Source organism: Rhinoderma darwinii, unplaced genomic scaffold, assembly GCF_050947455.1.
Source record: "Rhinoderma darwinii isolate aRhiDar2 unplaced genomic scaffold, aRhiDar2.hap1 Scaffold_940, whole genome shotgun sequence".
In the NCBI taxonomy this organism is placed as follows: Eukaryota; Metazoa; Chordata; class Amphibia; order Anura; family Rhinodermatidae; genus Rhinoderma; species Rhinoderma darwinii.
Genome location: NW_027464515.1, coordinates 102567 through 120927, shown reverse-complemented (window position 1 = coordinate 120927; position 18361 = coordinate 102567). Strand labels below are relative to the sequence as shown.

General features: G+C 44.3%; 1 protein-coding gene across 1 annotated transcript in view; it reads left to right on the top strand.

Moving 5' to 3' along the window:
* Positions 1-11222: 11222 nt before the first annotated feature.
* The window catches only part of LOC142733363 (aurora kinase A-A-like), a 103484-nt gene continuing 96345 nt past the window's right edge, over positions 11223-18361 (top strand). The window contains exon 1 of the mRNA XM_075849529.1: positions 11223-11331. The gene's annotated coding sequence lies outside the window, so the exon portion shown is untranslated. The remainder of the gene's footprint in view (positions 11332-18361) is intronic.

The following is an 18361-nucleotide window of genomic DNA, read 5'->3' as shown; positions in this document are numbered from 1 at the left end:
TCCTATCATGTGTGATACTGTCTGCTGAGCTGCTGTATCTAATCCTATCATGTGTGATACTGTCTGCTGAGCTGCTGTATCTAATCCTATCATGTGTGATACTGACTGCTGAGCTGCTGTATCTAATCATATCATGTGTGATACTGTCTGCTGAGCTGTGTATCTAATCCTATCATGTGTGATACTGTCTGCTGAGCTGCTGTATCTAATCCTATCATGTGTGATACTGTCTGCTGAGCTGCTGTATCTAATCCTATCATGTGTGATACTGACTGCTGAGCTGCTGTATCTAATCATATCATGTGTGATACTGTCTGCTGAGCTGTGTATCTAATCCTATCATGTGTGATACTGTCTGCTGAGCTGCTGTATCTAATCCCATCATGTGTGACGCTGTCTGCTGAGCTGTGTATCTAATCCTATCATGTGTGATACTGTCTGCTGAGCTGTGTATCTAATCCTATCATGTGTGATACTGTCTGCTGAGCTGCTGTATCTAATCCTATCATGTGTGATACTGTCTGCTGAGCTGCTGTATCTAATCCTATCATGTGTGATACTGACTGCTGAGCTGCTGTATCTAATCATATCATGTGTGATACTGTCTGCTGAGCTGTGTATCTAATCCTATCATGTGTAATACTGTCTGCTGAGCTGCTGTATCTAATCCCATCATGTGTGACGCTGTCTGCTGAGCTGTGTATCTAATCCTATCATGTGTTATACTGTCTGCTGAGCTGTGTATCTGATCCTATCATGTGTGATACTGTCTGCTGAGCTGTGTATCTAATCCTATCATGTGTGATACTGTCTGCTGAGCTGTGTATCTAATCCTATCATGTGTGATACTGTCTGCTGAGCTGTGTATCTAATCCTATCATGTGTGATACTGTCTGCTGAGCTGCTATATCTAATCATATCATGTGTGATACTGTCTGCTGAGCTGTGTATCTAATCCTATCATGTGTGATACTGTCTGCTGAGCTGCTGTATCTAATCCTATCATGTGTGATGCTGCCTGCTGAGCTGTGTATCTAATCCTATCATGTGTGATATTGTCTGCTGAGCTGTGTATCTAATCCTATGTGTGATACTGTCTGCTGAGCTGTATATCTAATCCTATCATGTGTGATACTGTCTGCTGAGCTGTGTATCTAATCCTATCATGTGTGATACTGTCTGCTGAGCTGTGTATCTGATCCTATCATGTGTGATACTGTCTGCTGAGCTGCTGTATCTAATCCTATCATGTGTGATACTGTCTGCTGAGCTGTGTATCTAATCCTATCATGTGTGATACTGTCTGCTGAGCTGTGTATCTAATCCTATCATGTGTGATACTGACTGCTGAGCTGTGTATCTAATCCTATCATGTGTGATACTGTCTGCTGAGCTGCTGTATCTAATCCTATCATGTGTGATGCTGCCTGCTGAGCTGCTGTATCTAATCCTATCATGTGTGATACTGTCTGCTGAGCTGTGTATCTAATCCTATCATGTGTGATACTGTCTGCTGAGCCATGTATCTAATCCCATCATGTGTGATACTGGCTGCTGAGCTGTGTATCTAATCCTATCATGTGTGATACTGTCTGCTGAGCTGTGTATCTAATCCTATCATGTGTGATACTGTCTGCTGATCTGTGTATCTAATCCTATCATGTGTGATACTGCCTGCTGAGCTGTGTATCTAATCCTATCATGTGTGATACTGTCTGCTGAGCTGTGTATCTAATCCTATCATATGTGTATTACTGTCTGCTGAGCTGTGTATCTAATCCTATCATGTGTGATACTGCCTGCTGAGCTGCTGTATCTAATCCTATCATGTGTGATACTGTCTGCTGAGCTGTGTATCTAATCCTGTCATGTATGATACTGTCTGCTGAGCTGTGTATCTAATCCTATGATGTGTGATACTGTCTGCTGAGCCGTGTATCTAATCCTATCATGTGTGATACGGTCTGCTGAGCCGCTGTATCTAATCCTATCATGTGTGATACTGTCTGCTGAGCTGCTGTATCTAATCCTATCATGTGTGATACTGTCTGCTGAGCTGCTGTATCTAATCCTGCCATGTATGATACTGTCTGCTGAGCTGTGTATCTAATCCTATCATGTGTGATACTATCTGCTGAGCTGCTGTATCTAATCCTATCATGTGTGATACTGTCTGCTGAGCTGTGTATCGTATCCTATCATGTGTGATACTGTCTGCTGAGCCGTGTATCTAATCCTATCACGTGTGATACTGTCTGCTGAGCCGTGTATCTAATCCTATCATGTGTGATACTGTCTGCTGAGCTGTGTATCTAATCCTATCATGTGTGACAATGTCTGCTGAGCTGTGTATCTAATCCTATCATGTGTGATACTGTCTGCTGAGCGGTGTATCTAATCCTATCATGTGTGATACTGTCTGCTGAGCTGCTGTATCTAATCCTATCATGTGTGATACTGTCTGCTGAGCTGTGTATCTAATCCTATCATGTGTGATACTGTCTGCTGAGCGTGTATCTAATCCTATCATGTGTGATACTGTTTGCTGAGCTGTGTATCTAATCCTGTCATGTATGATACTGTCTGCTGAGCGGTGTATCTAATCCTATCATGTGTGATACTGTCTGCTGAGCGGTGTATCTAATCCTATCATGTGTGATACTGTCTGCTGAGCTCTGTATCTAATCCTATCATGTGTGATACTGTCTGCTGAGCTGTGTATCTAATCCTATCATGTGTGATATTGTCTGCTGAGCTGTGTATCTAATCCTATCATGTGTGATACTGTCTGCTGAGCTGTGTATATAATCCTATCATGTGTTATACTGCCTGCTGACCCGGTGTATCTAATCCTATCATGTGTGGTACGGTCTGCTGAGCTGTGTATCTAATCCTATCATTTGTGATACTGTCTGCTGAGCTGTGTATCTAATCCTATCATGTGTGATACTGTCTGCTGAGCTGCTGTATCTAATCCTATCATGTGTGATATTGTCTGCTGAGCTGTGTATCTAATCCTATCATGTGTGATACTGTCTGCTGAGCTGTGTATCTAATCCTATCATGTGTGATACTGTCTGCTGAGCTGTGTATCTAATCCTATTATGTGTGATACTGTCTGCTGAGCTGCTGTATCTAATCCTATCATGTGTGATACTGTCTGCCGAGCTGCTGTATCTAATCCTATCATGTGTGATACTGTCTGCTGAGCCATGTATCTAATCCTATCATGTGTGATACTGTCTGCTGAGCCATGTATCTAATCCGATCATGTGTGATACTGGCTGCTGAGCCGCTGTATATCTAATCCTCTCATGTGTGATACTGTCTTATGAGCTGGTGTATCTAAGCTTATTATGTGTGATACTATAAATATGACCTCCTTTACCGCTCCCACAAGGCTAGTCATCCAGCTTTTCTAGAGTCCAGAATGACGAATCATAGGTTAAGCAGTGTCATAGCAGCAGAAGATTTCTTTTCCCTTCAGCATTCTAAGAGAGTTGAGTGACAACTATTTTCAGAGCTGGGATGATGCGCGTCGTAGTTGTCACCCTGCTAATAATCATTTATTCAGATATCTTTTAAAGCTGCGGCAGTTCATATTTCTTTTTCAGAATTCCTCCAGTCCACCTTAAAAACTTGACAGATCCAAGAGGTTGGAAACGTTCCGCGCCATTCTCTTGTAAACGGAGGGGGAATACAATGTCTTTTCTGCATCCATCTCAATCTGGAGGGCATAAGACCTCTGCTTGCACCCACAAAGTGATGGTGAAAAGGAGGGGGGGGGCTGTCACATCCCAGAATCCTCTGCAATCTAAACATCCCCTTTGTTCTGCGGCCCGGGGGTCACATTCTTCTGGACGTGTCAGAGAAATGTTTTAGTCTAATACATAAACTGTAAGTGTAGCCTGACATGCGCCGCGCCCATCTGAGGGCGCCTTCTTCTTAAAGGGTAACTCCACCCAATATAAAACTTTCCGCTTTTGCTTTCTTAAATAATCTTCTTTCCTAACATTAGGAAATCCGCAGTAAATAGAAGTCCCGGGGTCGTTCTTTTGGGGGAAGAGGTTCTTTAGTTACCTCCTGTGATAGGTGACAACCAAGGTGGATGCCATTACAGCTCCCATAGAAGTTGTCACCCAGGTGTCCCACAGTCCGGAGCACGGGTACTGGGGACGCACGGACTGTCAGTGTCAGAGAGGTATCTGGACGTCTCCGGACACTTTCTACACAGATTATACAAACGAGAGAAGTCATCATCATGTTACTTACATTTTTAGCCAATATCATTTAAAGGGGAACTCCACTTTTAATCATTTTCTTACATATTAGAAAACAAGACTGGTGGAGGTCTGTGAGCGTGGATCCTCACTCGTTTACAGAACCAAGGGGCCGTAGTGCCATACTAAAAACCCTTTGCTATGGTCAGTGATGCAGCGCGGCTTCCTCTGAGAATATGGGGGCTCTCAAGCTCATGGACCCTCCACTGATGGAGACCTCTAACATAGCATTAAGGCTTCGTTCAGATCTGCCCCAGGGTCCCGTTCTGACATTCCTTCTGAGCTTTCCATCGGAACGTTGCCCTGACTGACACAAACTGAAACCACAGGTTTCCGTTTCTATCACCATTGATTTCAGTGGTGACGAATCCGGTGACAATGGTTTCCGTTTGTCTCCGTTGTACAAGGGTTTCTTCGTTTTGACGGAATGAATAGCGCAGTCGACTACGGTATTGATTCCGTCAAAATGACAGAATCCTTGTAGAACGGAGACAAACGGAAACCATTGGCACCGGATTCGTCACCACTGAAATCAATGGTGATAGAAACGGAAACCTGTGGTTTCAGTTTGTGTCAGTCAGGGCAACGTTCCGATGGAAAGCTCAGAAGGAATGTCGGAACGGAGCCCTGGCGTGGAAGTGATCGAAGCCTTAAGGGGGTTTACGCCGGGCGATTATCGGGCAGATGATTAGTTCATAGAACGCTCGTTGCTGATAATTCCCCTGTGTAAACAGATCAGCGATCAGCAGAGCAAACACTCAACTCAATCATCCGCTGGTCGTATCGTTCTAAAAAAGTGAAATATTCTGGTTGTCGGCGGCTCATCTTGGAGTGTAAACAGGAGCCGCGCTGCCGACATGATGATAACGTATGGGGGCGAGGGATCGGAGTAACGAGCGCTCCTCCCCATCCATAGCTCCATGTGGCAGGAGCAAATGAGCGCCGATCAACCATGTCTCGTTGATTGGCGCTCACTGCACCGGCCAAAATTGGCCGGTGTAATAGGGGCTTAAAGCGTCTCTGACACCCCATTATAAGTTCCCTATCTTGTACATAATATGATCGGGGCTGTAATGTAGAGAACAGTGGTCCTAGTAATAAAGCGTCTCTGACACCCCATTATAAGTGCCCTATCTTGTACATGATGTGATCGGCGCTGTAATGTAGAGAACAGCAGTGGTTTTTATTTAGAAAAACGATCATTTTTGATGGAGTTATAACCTATATTAGCTTTATGATGAGTTTCTTAATGGACAACTGGGCGTGTTTTACTATATGACCAAGTGGGCGTTGTACAGAGGAGTGTATGACGCTGACCAATCAGTGACCAATCAGCGTCATACACTTCTCTCCATTCATTTACACAGCAGATAGTGATCTTACTAGATCACTATGTGCAGCCACATATACACACTATAACATTACTGCAGTGTCCTGACAATGAATATACATTACCTCCAGCCAGGACGGGATGTGTATTCAGAATCCTGACACGTCTGTAGCGTTTGTGTGATATTTACAGCAAGGCAAGCGTAATCTCACGAGATTACGATATAACCTGTCATTTAAAACGAGATTACGCTTGCCTTGCTGTAAATATCACAGAGACGCTACAGACGTGTCAGGATTCTGAATACACATCCCGTCCTGGCTGGAGGTAATGTATATTCATTGTCAGGACAGTAATGTTATAGTGTGTTTTATGTGGCTGCACATAGTGATATAACTATATCGCTATCTGCAGAGTAAATGAATGGAGAGAAGTGTATGACGCTGATTGGTCACTGATTGGTCAGCGTCATACACTCCTCTCCACAACGCCCACTTGGTCATATAGTAAAACACACCTAGTTGTCCATTAAGAAACTTATTATCATAAAGCTAAAATAGGTCATAACTCCGTCAAAAATGATCGTTTTACTAAATAAAAAACACTGCTGTTCTCTACATTACAGCCCCGGTCACATCATGTACAAGATAGGCCACTTATAATGTGGTGACAGGGACGCTTTATTACTAGGACCACTGTTCTCTACATTACAGCCCCGGTCACATCATGTACAAGATAGGGCACTTATAATGTGGGGACAGAGCCTCTTTATTACTAGGACCACTGTTATCTACATTACAGCGCCGATCACATCATGTACAAGATAGGGCACTTATAATGTGTGGACAGAGCCTCTTTATTACTAGGACCACTGTTCTCTACATTATATCGCCGATCACATCATGTACAATGTAGGACACTTATAATGTGGTGACAGCCTCTTTATTACTAGGACCACTGTTCTCAACATTACAGCACCGATCACATCATGTACAAGATAGGCCACTTATAATGTGGTTACAGAGCCTCTTTAAAGAGGACATACACCTTACATAGCTGTGGGGACAATGCTTGTTCTGCCGACAACTATTCCTCTTGACCCCCCCCTATATACTCATTGGGAGGGGGAGATAATCCCCAGTCAGACACCTTTGGTGGCGGTTTATCTCCCTTGAGAGCACAAAGATTGTGAATGTTGAAATCCAAACTGCCCGATCGTTGTTTGCCGCGACGTCTGCCGTTGGGGTAGAGTCGGGACACCCCCATCCACATTAGATGGTCGGCCCATCCTGCTGAAATAGACGGGCAAGGGCCGACATTCATCCATGGTGTATTTCCACCTTAAATCCCATCTCCAGGACTTCTCTCATGCTGCACCTTCCTATGTCTCTACTTTTTTGTACCATCATCCTTTACTCAGAAGACGAGCCGTTGCTTGCCTATATTATTTTAGGCGTGATTCTCCTTTAAGAAGCCCCCTCCCTCCACCCCAGAAATATACAAGAAATAGATGAAGTTGTTGTTTATGTTAGGGGTTCACCGGATGACGAGCGGTCCTCAGAGCGAGCGCGCAGCTGACATCTCTCCCAGGACTCCGAAGCTGGGAAGAATCCCTGAAACTTCCTGTCTGTCCTGTGTGACCCCAGACAATCCCACAGTCAGGGCGCCCCTCAGATCCGACGCCGCGCCCTGCAAAATGCCCCTATCACACTAATAGCCAATGAAATGTACCCTCCTGGGGTAGAGGAGAGGCACTATTAGGCTAGAGAGTTGCAGGGCTCGAAATGCGTGAGGGGCTTCTAACAGGTTTTACAGTTTAATTTGAATAAATCGCAATTATTGACCATTTCAAGATCTCTGCTTGCTGTCAGTACAGACCTAATACTTCTCACAGCTGAGGGTTTGTTACAATTGTATCGTCTAGACAATTCTCTGTGAACTAAACTCCTCAGCAGCACAAATCTCTCTGCTGTCCTAATAGTTTGTTACAATGTGTCAGTTCAGGTAAATGCATCAGTCTGGAGTCAATACTGTTTAGCTCCCAGAGGATTGTGTAGATTAGATAAGAGCAGTACCAAATCCTCAACTGTGAGCAGGACTAGGTCGCAGCAGGTTTTCAGCCTGTAAACAATTATTGCCCCAATTCGCTGACAGCAAGCAGTGATCTTCAAAATGGCGAGGAATTGAAACACAAAGTCTAATCGAACGTTGAAACTTTTTATAGGACCGCGATGAAGCGTGAATAAGGCTCAGTTCTTTTCTGCATCGTGCCGTCCATTTATAATAGAAGTCACCGCACTCTGCCGGATCCGTGGGTGACAACCACTGACGCCGGGAGCATTTAGGAGGGGGAAGTGGTCACCCAGCTTTGCAATAACCCTGAATGACATTGACATATTTTCCAATATACAGAATGACGTCCCCTCCAGGGCTCTCACTTGTAACGCTCTTAGTAAAGTCAGCCATTGATCTGACGGTCATGCGGTAACGTGACATACAAGCGGTTAATTGCTCCCGTTCTATGAGCCCCCACCTCAGACGTGTGGCCCCAGCCCCTCGGACTCCGCAGGTCACTCATCCCTCCAGGCTCCTCTTCATTTACCGGATTAAATGCAACAATCAGCGACTTTGTGCCGGTGACCACCCCGGGCTCCCGATCCCCGCACGCTGCCTCGTTATGGAGCCTTTGTCCCTCATTAATTAACCCCACGTGGACCTTTAATCCCATTGTCATGCAGTAAAAAGCCCTAATCCGTGCGCAATTTTCTAAATTAAAACCTAACGAGACGTAAAAGCTGCGACGTGATTGGATAAGAGGAGACCTGACTGTGACAATGTAACGGAATGTCTGCTCGGACAACCTCCTCGTATGTTATAATAGAGGGGGGTCCCTGCAGTGCCGCTCCTGGGAAAGTGATCATTTAATGGGGGGGGGGACCCAGTTACTTGTGAGGGTCCCAACTGTAGGACCTTCTTAAAATAGCTAGTGACTGGGGGAACTCATAAAAGTGTCTGATAATCCGGAACCGGTTCTGCAAAATACTCGGAAAATTGGGTGATAACCAATATGGCCGCCATTACAGCGTAGACAGGGGTTGTCACCCAGCTTTACGGAGGTCCTGTAGGGCATGTTTTCCTCTGTACCAGACGTTATATGGCCATGGAAGCTGTAATGGCGGACATAGTGGTTGTCACAGGTTTTTATACCTTTGTCGGTGATGGAGAGGACGGTGAATGTGAGGAGATCTGTGTGTGAGGTGGTAATCAGCGCCATCACCTGCCGTCAGCCCCCACGTGGGGCCGCACAATGTGAGCTCCTCTATCTACAAGAGTGGCCATCTGCATATGAATGGGGCAATCTCTCCGTGACCCTCACAGGACCCCCAGCTCCGAGCGCCGCAGCCCCCAATACACAGTGATGAGAGGAGGAGGAAGAGAGTCACTAATGTGCCGCATCCTGCTGCATCTGCGTCTGACGCCATTATTGGGCCCTGTTCACATTACGATTTTTTCTGACGTTTATGCTAAACGTGTCCATAGGATTACATGAGGCCGACCGGGGCCAAAAGAGCGTCGTCCTGTGCTCTGTCAGGCCGGGGCGTCGGTATACCTTTTTTTCTAGGTATGAATAGCGTTGTAGACTACGCCCCCCCCCCCCCCAACAGGGTCCTGAAAGAAACCCACACAGCGCAGTATCCGTTTTTAAACATGAGAACCTATGGGTGAGGTACGGCATCTGTATGGCATCTGTCACAGGTATCCATTTACCGTATACGTCACGAAAATATATATAACGTATCCCATAATAGTCTGAGTGACGGACGCCACTGCTAAGCATCCATCACAGCCTACATTTATACGTCGGGAGCTTATCCCGGTGTATACGCTAAACGTAGGCAAAAGACGTGACGTGAACATAACCTAAATGGGAGGCAGAACGTGCACACGTACGGATATACCCAGGATACAGGGTCTGTAACCCATAGCAACCAGACCTGTAACCCATAGCATCCAGACCTGTAACCCATAGAAACCAGACCTGTAACCCATAGAAACCAGACCTGTAACCCATAGCAGCCAGACCTGTAACCCATAGCAGCCAGACCTGTAACCCATAGCAGCCAGACCTGTAACCCATAGCAGCCAGACCTGTAACCCATAGAAACCAGACCTGTAACCCATAGCATCCAGACCTGTAACCCATAGCAACCAGACCTGTAACCCATAGCAGCCAGACCTGTAACCCATAGCAGCCAGACCTGTAACCCATAGCAACCAGCCTGTAACTCATAGCAGCCAGACAGGATATGTAATCTATGGCAACCAGGAGGGATCTGTAACCCATAGCATCCAGACCTGTAACCCATAGCATCCAGACCTGTAACCCATAGCAACCAGACCTGTAACCCATAGAAACCAGACCTGTAACCCATAGAAACCAGACCTGTAACCCATAGCAGCCAGACCTGTCACTTATAGCAGCCAGACCTGTAACCCATAGAAACCAGACCTGTAACCCATAGCAGCCAGACCTGTAACCCATAGCAGCCAGACCTGTAATCCATAGCAGCCAGACCTGTAACCCATAGAAACCAGACCTGTAACCCATAGCAGCCAGACCTGTAACCCATAGCAGCCAGACCTGTAATCCATAGCAGCCAGACCTGTAACCCATAGAAACCAGACCTGTAACCCATAGCAGCCAGACCTGTAACCCATAGCAGCCAGACCTGTAATCCATAGCAGCCAGACCTGTAACCCATAGAAACCAGACCTGTAACCCATAGCATCCAGACCTGTAACCCATAGCAGCCAGACCTGTAACCCATAGCATCCAGACCTGTAACCCATAGCAGCCAGACCTGTAACCCATAGCAACCAGCCTGTAACTCATAGCAGCCAGACAGGATATGTAATCTATGGCAACCAGGAGGGATCTGTAACCCATAGCAACCAGACCTGTAACCCATGGCAAACAGAGAGGATATGTAATCCATGGCAACCAGGAGGGATCTGTCACCCATATCAACTAGACGGGATATGTAACCCAAGGCAATCACACAGGATCTGTAACCATAGCAACCAGATGGAATCTGTAATACATAGCAACTAGACAGGATCTGTAACCAAGAGAAACCAAACAGGATCTGTTACCCATAGCAACCAGATGGGATTGGTCATTCATTGCGACCAGATGGAATCTGTAACCCATGGCAACCAAGCACAAAACAAGCAGCACTAATTATAGATAACCCGTGAATTATATATGATCTGTAAGCCATAGCAACCAGAGTATATCAAGTATGTGTATCCAAGTAATGACCGTCAATCCATGGCAACTAAGTTCTGTAACCATTAGCAACCAGAGAGCCAGGAACTCCGTATCTGTAACTCATAGCAACAAGGTCCATATGGGTAAAGTAATATATAGTCTGCAGCCAATAGAAACCATAGCAACCAAGCAGAGAACAAGTAGCATTGGTGGTCAGTAACCCACGGCAACTAACATATAGGATCTGTAACCCGTAGTAACCCCTGACCCGATGAATTTTCAGAGGCCCTGGAGTATTAATAAATGTTATTTGTCTCCATAGCAACCAAACCCAGAGGAGATGCCAATGAAGTCCCATCATGGACGTGGCCCCAGCGTGGCGCTCTGGAATATTCCGTGGCCCTCAGAAGCTATGAAATTCGCTCAGATGGCTCGTGAGGTCATTCCAGGTAAATCATATTTGGCCCATGATGACTGAAATACTCAGACGACCCCTCAATTGTTACCCACTGGTGTCCTGCCGATATATCGCGTGATCGTTCTGTTAACCCTTTCACTGCCCATTATAAATCGTGAGAACGAAATCGCCCATCCCCTTAAAATCATCCTACACCTTCATCAAGAATAAGCGGCTGCCGGGCATCTCTGACGCCGCTTATCATGGAAACGACGGCGTCAGATGGGTAAAAATCTGCCGGGCACCACAGACAATAGATCGCCCCGACATGCGCCCTCATCGGTCGGCGTCTTTCCCTTTCATGTCTGGGTGTTATTGCCGCATTGTGTTCAGCATTAGGTGATTTAGATCGTAAAGGCATTTTGGGGGCAGAAGACCCATCCCCTCCCCCCAGCCCCCTGCAGAAACTGGTGGAGACCGGTCCGAGTCACCTGAGGTCACCACACGACAAGTGTCAGTCATCAAGATCTGGACATCACTCTGAGGACGCCATTAACAGCTCCAGTGTCGCTACAATAACAACAGTCACAAGAAGGTCACAAGCGCCACTTCTACCGCAGCGAGAAACCAGCTTGTGTATGTTTTCGTTGGGGGTCTCTGACAAACAATATGGCCGCCCCCCCACCCACCCACCCAGCTTTCTTAGGCCACGTTCACACCTATACCTGGCCAGAAAAAATACGATAACATGGTGTTACCGCGGTTACCCGTAGTGGCGAGATTGCGATAAAACCATAATGATTATCTGATGATTGGCTCCTGATCTCCTCCGCCACCAGACCTATGTATAACGAGACTAGATACGTCCTACAGGACTGGAGGAAAGCTGGGTGACTACCACTGGGGGACCTGTAGTGGCGGCCAAATTGGTTGTCACCGAACTTTCCCTGATAGAGAAATAACTCAAATCTTTTTGCTACTCGGTGCAGAAGGACGACTCATATTTATGGGGAATTTTCTGATTTTCGGGAGAAGTTCCTTTATTTCAGTGACTGGACATGAGGTGCGGTTAATAAATAACCCTGAACCTCCTCGCTGACAGTCGATCGCCTCTGCTTCCTGCCCCTTTAAATACACAGCCTAATTTATGGTGCCCCAGGGGTGACGAGGAAGCCCTCCCCGAGATCACAGGCGGCGGGTTATAGGAGGAGCGCTGGGGACGTGCGGACGTTTCTCACAATTAAAAATGATTGTCCTGAGATCAATGCCGCAGAGCCACAAAGTGCCACGTATTCCGGTGAGGGGGAATTCCTAAACCTGGCATACTGGTCATATCTGCCTCCGCTTAGTACCCAAAACTCACACTGGCCGCTCCGGCTGTACACAATGCCCACTACATGTAACCACAGGCCACCCTACAAGCTACCTCTAGCCACAATTCACAAAGCCCATCCGGCTGTGTCAACCCTGTGAAGTCCAATTTCATCGACCCCGCTGCCAACCCCATAGAGTCCAAAATTCACAAAGCCCACAATGCCATTTATACGGCATTCATAGACCCCGACTAACAGTTTTATTGTTGGTCATCCTGAAACTCCAGACCCAATACAGGATTATACTGGATTCTGTACGACGGGCAGGCCTTTGAAGGTGCCTCATACGATACCCTCTGCTGGTGCCCCCCTTCAATAATGTGTACTGCCATACAGTGTACTAATAACTGTGCTATTCAGTATAGTGTCCATACTACCATACACAGCAAAAATAATACCACCATACGCTGCAGAAATAATACCACCATATAGTGCAAAAATAATACCACCATACACTGCAGAAATAATACCACCATATAGTGCAAAAATAATACCACCATACACTGCAGAAATAATACCACCATATAGTGCAAAAATAATACCACCATACAGTACAGATATAATACCATACACAGCAAAAATAATACCACCCTACAGTACAGATATACTACCATACACAGCAAAAATAATACCACCCTACAGTACAGATATACCACCATACACAGCAAAAATAATACCACCATACGCTGCAGAAATAATACCACCATACGCTGCAGAAATAATACCACCATACAGTACAGAAATAATACCACCATACAGTGCAGCAATAATACCACCATATACTGCTCACATAATACCACCATACACTGCAGAAATAATACCACCATACACTGCAGCAATAATACCACCATACACTGCAGAAATAATACCACCATACACTGCAGAAATAATACCACCATACGCTGCAGAAATAATACCACCATACAGTACAGAAATAATACCACCATACACTGCAGAAATAATACCACCATACAGTACAGATATAATACCACCATACAGTACAGATATAATACCACCATACACTGCAGAAATAATACCACCATACACTGCAGAAATAATACCACCATACAGTACAGATATAATACCACCATACACTGCAAAAATAATACCACCATACAGTACAGATATAATACCACCATACAGTACAGATATAATACTACCATACGCTGCAGAAATAATACCATCATACAGTGCAGAAATAATACCACCATACACTGCAGAAATAATACCACCATATAGTGCAGAAATAATACCACCATACACTGCAGCAATAATACCACCATACACTGCAGAAATAATACCACCATACAGTACAGATATAATACCACCATACACTGCAGAAATAATACCACCATACAGTACAGAAATAATACCACCATACAGTACAGATATAATACCACCATACAGTACAGATATAATACTACCATACGCTGCAGAAATAATACCATCATACAGTGCAGAAATAATACCACCATACAGTGCAGAAATAATACCACCATACAGTGCAGAAATAATACCACCATACAGTACAGAAATAATACCACCATACACTGCAGCAATAATACCACCATACACTGCAGCAATAATACCACCATACAGTGCAGAAATAATACCACCATACAGTGCAGAAATAATACCACCATACAGTACAGATATAATACCACCATACACTGCAGCAATAATACCACCATACAGTGCAGAAATAATACCACCATACAGTGCAGAAATAATACCACCATACAGTGCAGAAATAATACCACCATACAGTACAGAAATAATACCACCATACAGTACAGAAATAATACCACCATACAGTACAGAAATAATACTACCATACACTGCAGCAATAATACCACCATACAGTGCAGAAATAATACCACCATACAGTACAGATATAATACCACCATACACTGCAGAAATAATACCACCATACACTGCAGAAATAATACCACCATACAGTACAGATATAATACCACCATACACTGCAAAAATAATACCACCATACAGTACAGATATAATACCACCATACAGTACAGATATAATACCACCATACAGTACAGATATAATACTACCATACGCTGCAGAAATAATACCACCATACAGTGCAGAAATAATACCACCATACACTGCAGAAATAATACCACCATACACTGCAAAAATAATACCACCATACAGTGCAGAAATAATACCACCATACACTGCAGCAATAATACCACCATACAGTGCAGAAATAATACCACCATACAGTGCAGAAATAATACCACCATACAGTGCAGAAATAATACCACCATACAGTACAGATATAATACCACCATACACTGCAGCAATAATACCACCATACAGTGCAGAAATAATACCACCATACAGTGCAGAAATAATACCACCATACAGTGCAGAAATAATACCACCATACAGTACAGAAATAATACCACCATACAGTACAGAAATAATACCACCATACAGTACAGAAATAATACTACCATACACTGCAGAAATAATACCACCATACAGTGCAGAAATAATACCACCATACAGTGCAGAAATAATACCACCATACAGTGCAGAAATAATACCACCATACAGTACAGATATAATACCACCATACACTGCAGCAATAATACCACCATACAGTGCAGAAATAATACCACCATACACTGCAGCAATAAGACCACCATACACTGCAGAAATAATACCACCATACACTGCTCATATAATACCACCATACACTGCAGCAATAATACCACCATACACTGCAGCAATAATACCACCATACACTGCAGAAATAATACCACCATACAGTGCAGAAATAATACCACCATACAGTGCAGAAATAATACCACCATACAGTGCAGAAATAATACCACCATACAGTACAGAAATAATACCACCATACACTGCAGCAATAATACCACCATACACTGCAGCAATAATACCACCATACAGTGCAGAAATAATACCACCATACAGTGCAGAAATAATACCACCATACAGTACAGATATAATACCACCATACACTGCAGCAATAATACCACCATACAGTGCAGAAATAATACCACCATACAGTGCAGAAATAATACCACCATACAGTGCAGAAATAATACCACCATACAGTACAGAAATAATACCACCATACAGTACAGAAATAATACCACCATACAGTACAGAAATAATACTACCATACACTGCAGCAATAATACCACCATACAGTGCAGAAATAATACCACCATACACTGCAGCAATAATACCACCATACACTGCAGAAATAATACCACCATACACTGCTCATATAATACCACCATACACTGCAGCAATAATACCACCATACACTGCAGCAATAATACCACCATACACTGCAGAAATAATACCACCATACAGTGCAGAAATAATACCACCATACACTGCAGCAATAATACCACCATACACTGCAGCAATAATACCACCATACACTGCAGAAATAATACCACCATACAGTGCAGAAATAATACCACCATACAGTGCAGAAATAATACCACCATACACTGCAGCAATAATACCACCATACAGTACAGAAATAATACCACCATACACTGCAGCAATAATACCACCATACACTGCAGCAATAATACCACCATACACTGCAGAAATAATACCACCATACACTGCAGCAATAATACCACCATACACTGCAGAAATAATACCACCATACAGTGCAGAAATAATACCACCATACAGTACAGAAATAATACCACCACAAAGTGACCAAATAAAAGCTCCATACAAAAAGTAATCCAATAACTGCTCTATAAAAATAATATTAAAATACATAATGGTCACAAGCTGCGGGTGCCAGGCCATCTTTGGCGCCACCTTCAGCAGGAGTGGCTGACGCGCGCTGGGCACAGGCTGCACACCCCTAAGCCAGGCCTGTTTATAGGTAAGACATAGTAACATAGTATCACAGCTGGGAATGTTGACATTGGATGTATCTGCACGCTGCTATAATGCGTACAGTTCGCAAAGTGGAACCAGTCGTACATGACCGTTTTGATGGTCGCGATCGCAGATCTTCAGTGATGGGAAGAACTTGAATCATAAGATCCAAAAATTGTTGTGTTTAATTGCAAATCGCACGGATTATAAAAGCGTATAAGTGCACCTCTGCAGTCTGACAACCCCCACCGTATGAGCAGCCTGTATTCTGCAGTCCCCGGTCACTCCCTGTAACCGATAATGCAACCCGCATCCTGAAATCCTGGGAAAATGTGCGAATTCTTCAGCTAGTGATCTAGTAATGGTTTCCAGCTGTGGCGGCTTCCCACGTCCACCTGGTCGGACGCAGCGTGAGATCATCTGACCGAGACCTCGGCCCTTTAAATATGACAGCTGTATATGGGTGACACATGTTACGTTATAGAGCACGCCCGATACAGAGACTTATAATAACACAATACTGGATGCAGGCACGTGACCTGTTAAAGGGCCAGCGTCCCATCTTCTCCTAAACAAATCAAGGCCAACTAAGAGAAGACATGATAAAATATAAGAACTCTGATCCATATACTCTTAAAGGGACAGTAACTTTAAAGTGCAGAAGCATCAGAAGAGGAGAAATTGTTAGAGGAAGAGTTTCCGGCTTCTCACATACATTTTACCTACTAATTCTCTGTAATAAAATACAGATATCTGGAAGATGCCCTTAAAGGGGCAGTTACCACAAAGTAATCAGCTTATACCAATACGGGAGTGTTATAAGTGGAGCGGCCGATTTCAGTCCCATATAGGATGTAAATGTCTCTGGACTGATATAAAGTAGTGATCATGGGGGGCAGGGAGGTTTCTACACTTCCTGTCACTTTTCCCACACTCCAGTCAGCCTCTCTTCAGCTAGAAATGGCTGATAACAGAGAGCAACATATGACTATAATTGCTTTTCATGGAGGCTTCACACGTGTCCTACATTTTTTTTTACGGACACATCACTGCGGTGTGACAGAAATTAGATTGCACGCTCTGCTGCCCAGAGAAGTGACACAGGATAAAAATCAATATAAAAATCCATTAGACTGACGGACGGCATTTTTTGCATGCCCAGCGGCACTGTCACCCCCCGGTGAGTCAGGTAGGGGGCAGCTCCTCCAGGATGTTGCTGCATGTGTCACAGATCTGCCTTCATTCCTCAATTCTAAATATAAAGGAGTTTCTGCTTCACTTGCAGAAAAAAACTCATCTAATAAATAACCTTTTCCCTCTTAGAAAATCGAAAATGTTCAAGACACGATGGACTGTGCAACAAAAAGGAAACAAAAAACGAAATACACTGCAGGAAAACGCACTTTCACGTGAAACTTTAGGTCGCGCCATCAGGTTTTCCGCCTCTGTGCGATAATTAACCCTTACTCGTCTGCACAATTCAATGCAATGCACATATAAAGAATATACAAAAAGTCAAGAATGTTGCAGAAAAAAAAAAACAACAACATTGCCGGATGCCCATAGGCTCCATTAATTTCTATAGGACTCCTGGACCCCTATGCAATCTCTCTACTGGAGTCACCCCCAAATTTTACATACTATCTATAGCACTGCTGGCCTCTTATGGGGCAGAGAGACCATTGGGACCAAGGCTCTTTACCCCCCTACAGCTACATGACTGTCTATCAATAAAGTAGATGATACAAAGTCGCGCTATGGTGACAACGCAATCATTACGACCAACGCAAATCTGTGGTC